The following is a 4,698-nucleotide window of genomic DNA, read 5'->3' as shown; positions in this document are numbered from 1 at the left end:
ATTGCCAGCAGGTGAAGTATGAGCATCAGCGGCCAGGTGGGTTGCTTTAGAAGTTAGAGATTCCGGAGTGGAAATGGGAGCGGATCACTATGGATTTCGTTGTTGGACTCCCACGGACTCAGCGGAGGTTTGATACAGTCTGGGTGATTGTAGATAGGCTGACCAAGTCAGCTCATTTAATTCATGTAGTTACTACTTACCCTTCGGAACAGCTGGCTCAAGTCTATATTCGCGAGATTGTAAGACTTCATGGCGTACCGGTATCTATCATCTCTGACTGGGGTACGTAGTTTACATCACGGTTCGGGAGGGCAGTACAGCGTGAGTTGGGTACTCGGGTAGAGTTGAGTACAGAATTTCACCCTCAGACGGACAGGCAGTCCGAACGCAGTATTCAGATACTGGAGGATATGTCCCTTGCATGTGTGATAGATTTTAGGGGTGCTTGGGATCAGTTCTTACCACTTGCGGAGTTTTCTTACAACAACAGCTACCAGTCAAGCATTCAAATGGCTCCGTATGAGGCCTTGTATGGTAGGCGGTGCCGGTCTCTAGTGGGTTGGTTCGAACCGGGCGAGGAGAGGCTATTGGGTACAGACTTGGTTCAAGATGCCTTGAAAAAGGTTAAATTGATTCAGGATCGACTTCGTACAACCCAATCTAGACAAAAGCGTTATGCTGATCGGAAGTTCATGATGTTGCATTTATGGTTGGTGAGCAGGTCTTGCTCCGGGTTTTGCCTATGAAGGGTGTTATGAGGTTCGGGAAGAAGGGCAAATTGAGCCCTAGGTATATTGGGCCTTTTGAGATTCTTGAGATAGTTGGAGAGGAAGATTACAGACTTGCACTACCACCTAGTCTCTCTGTAGTTAATCCAGTATTCCATGTTTTCATGCTCCGGAAGTATCACGTCGATTCGTCTCATGTGTTAGACTTCAGTTCAGTTCAGTTGGACAAGGATATATCTTATGTTGAGGAACCAGTAGATGTTTTGGACAGGCAGGTTCGAAAGGTGAGGTCAAAGAACATTGCTTCCATGAAGGTTCAATGGAGGGGTCATCCGGTCGAGGAGGCAAATTGGGAGACCGAGCAGGATATGTCTCTATGCTCGTTCGAGGACAAACGATTGTTTTAAGAGGGGGAGAATGTAACGACCAGGCCAGGCATTGAGTCTTATGTGCCATTTGTGAAATGTGAAAAGCCGTGTACGCGAGGTGGCGAGTACGTACTCGGGCTTATATGTGCAAAATTCATTGAGTTAAAGTCTTGGGCATATTGTGTAGTAATTTGAAAAATTATTAGTATTTATTAAATCATCTATTTGCCATGCCTAAATTCTTGTTGTTGAATTTGTTTTTATATGACAATTTGATGTGATTGTTACTTGAAAACTTACGTAATTTCGTGAGTATTGTTGGTTTGATATTTCTTGGAATTAAATTTCAATATGAACTTTCCCTATGCAAATAATTAATTAAGCAAGTTTAAAAAGAAGTGTTAATATAATTATCTAAATTTGAATTAATGAAGGCTTTGCTTTATGCTGAGTAATTTCTATCTCTGTTGATTATTTTTGGGTGTTATACACATTGTGTGGAGCCTTCGGCTAATTGTTGTGAAATTAATCGACTTGGTTGTATCTTTGGAATTTTGGTTGTGGCCCTTGGCAAAATGAATTAATTTTGTTATGTTGCCGTGTTAATTTCCCGTGTAAATTGTTGTGTTGTATGAGTTATTATTTTGATGAGATAAGGGTGGCATTTAACCGTTGATATTATGTGGGTATAAGGGTGGCCTTTCACTGTTGTTGTGTTTGTTGGAATATTGTCTCGTCGGAGCAATAAGGGCGGCTATAGGAGCGATAAAGGTGACAATAGGAGCGATAAGGGTGGCTATTGGTATTGTCAGGGCAGAGGGATAAGGGTGGCTATAGGAGAGATAAGGGTTTCTATAGGAGAGATAAGGGTGTCTATTATCAGGGATGGTATGTGATTATGAGGAGTGGTTGCATTGGTGATTTTTATGTGATGTTGTGATTTTCCTTGTGTTTATTTTTATAACTTGTGCAATTTGTCTTGTTGTTGGTAAATTGATAATAATCTGATTTATGTTGAAATTAAGAGCATGTGACTATTGTTAGGCGGATTATAAATATGAAATGTGGGCACAAGGTGTCGTGAGTAAATAATGAGGATATTGGCACGTGAAATGTCCGTGCAGTTATGATATGAAATGTGGGCACGAGGTGCTGTGATTAAATGATAATGATATTTGGCACGTGAATTATCCGTTCAGTTGTGATATGAAATGAGGGCACGAGGTGCCAGGGAAATATGATGATTTAATTATGGGCACGAAGTGCCGTGGAAATATGAAAATGGGTTGAGACCCGTGTTTACGAAAAATATGAAAATGGGCTGAGACCCGTATTTTTTATGATTATAAAATGAGGTATCACAGGGTGACTTCTTAATTGAAAGAATTATATTCAAAATATTTATTTGGAAGGATTTTATTCAAAAAGAATTATATGAAAGAATTTTATATTCGAAAGATGTTTATTTGAGGAAATTATATTTGAAAAAAAGTCTTATTCGTAAGAATTATATGCGAAAGATATGTAATTGAAGAACTTGATTTAACTTAGTGTAATTGTATTAATCAATTGTTGAGCGATATTAATGGTGATTTTATTGTCTTAATGTGCATATCACTGGTTGTTTTATGTTTCCCTTATTGTTATTTGTTTTATATTATTTTGTATATTATATTGCACAGGTTATTAGACTAGTGAGTGTCTTGACTGTACCTCGTCTCTACTCCACTGAGGTTAGTCTTGATACTTACTGGGTACCGACGGTGGTGTACTCATACTACACTTCTGCACATTTTTGTGCAGAGCCAGGTATTGGAGATATCGTACTTGAGAAGAGTTAAAGCGGGATCGTAAGGATTCAAGGTAGAGCTGCTTGGTCATCGCAGTCCCTTGGAGTCTTTTTCATTTCATTGTACTGTTAAGTTTTAATCAAATAGTATTGTATATTCGATCCTCGTGATCATTCCATGTATTCAGTTAGAGTTCGTGACTCAGTACTACCAGTCTTGGAAAGTTGTATATTCATATTTGTTCCGTTGTTAGTTTTGATTACCTATTTAATTCAAAAAAAATGGCTTCAAAATGTAATTGAAATCGGCTTACCTAGTCTTAGAGACTAGGTGCCATCACGACGCCCGTGGTGGAATTTTGGGTCGTGACATCACTGCACCTATCATGCCGCTACACAAGAATACACGAATTCATCATAACCTCTGAACTACCAGTAGAATAAGACTTCATCGGCTAGAAACTTTTCACTTAGCTCATTTCCAAAGAGCCCATGCGACACGCAACTGAATTCCCAAACCGCAAAAAACACAACCTCAAATCGTGATCTAAACCGTCATAACTCTTCCGGAATCCATTTACACAACTAAGCCATTTTAATCAAATACCTCCCAAATCAATCAGTTCATGTGGCTGTCAAGCCCGCACGTACAACCACAAACCACATGCAAAACTTCACACAACAAAGGAACTTGTTACACCCCATGTTTTCGTACGTGAAAGTATGCCATAAGTAAATTGATGAAAGCTCAGAAATGAGATGTTATATCCCGCATTTTCGTACGTTAAAGTTTCGTCGTAAGTTAATCGACATAAGTTCAAGGACAAGATTATTTTTGAGGTTGTAAGTGTTATTATATTTCAAAAAAGTTATAAGTAAAGTCGTGAAGGTAAGGGGGTAAACGAATCGAAGAAAATGAGTTTCGTCGAAGTTTGACATTTTGGAAACAAATACGGTCCAAACTGTAATACCTCGTATTTATGGACTAGTGTTATATCACATGACCATGATAGTAAGGTATATGAAGTATATTAGTATTTAAGTGAAATAAGAGCTAGAAATTGATTGTTTGGAATTAGTATAAGTGGATAAGTGTAAAAATATGGGTTGTTCACGTGGGACCATGGCAACTAAAGAAAAAGGTGACTAATTTGTATTAAAGTGTGGCATTTATCTAGAAATCATGATTTTCAAAGTGGTGGCAAATGGGGGTGGACCCCATATATATATATCAAATATTTAATATCAAATATAATCTTGGATAGTTCTATTTTTGGATATGCTTTAAATTATACACTTGATATGAGAAAGTTTATAAATGGGATTTTCTTTGTTATAAATATAGAAAATATTTTCTCACAAGAAAAGAAGGTTATCTTTTTATCGTTTTAAGAATTAAGCGTACGGAAATTTGTATTCTTTATATGAGTTTAGGAAAATTAGAAGTTGATAAAATATATGTATTTTTACATGGATATTTTAATGAAATATTAGTGTATGTATTACTTTTATATGGTACCATAATTTATTGATATTTTAATATTTGAATAATGGTACTTTAGGATGAGGACAAGGTTTCTAACTTTTTTGACATTATTTCACGCGATAGTGTCTACTCAATTAGATATTTATATATTATTATATTAATAAAATTGTTAGAGGATGCCAATCAACCTCGTGGATAGGATCAAAGTCCCTTTTCTTTAATTTAATGAATGACTTGCTTTATATGCTTATAACCCGTATGACTATCATTTTTGTTTAGTTGATATCTCTTCTTGAGATTTAATAGCTAAGGCTTTTAAAAAGGAAA

The sequence above is a fragment of the Nicotiana tabacum genome, chromosome 23 (genome assembly GCF_000715075.1).
Source record: "Nicotiana tabacum cultivar K326 chromosome 23, ASM71507v2, whole genome shotgun sequence".
Taxonomy (NCBI): domain Eukaryota; kingdom Viridiplantae; phylum Streptophyta; class Magnoliopsida; order Solanales; family Solanaceae; genus Nicotiana; species Nicotiana tabacum.
Note: the sequence above shows the minus strand (reverse complement) of the source record.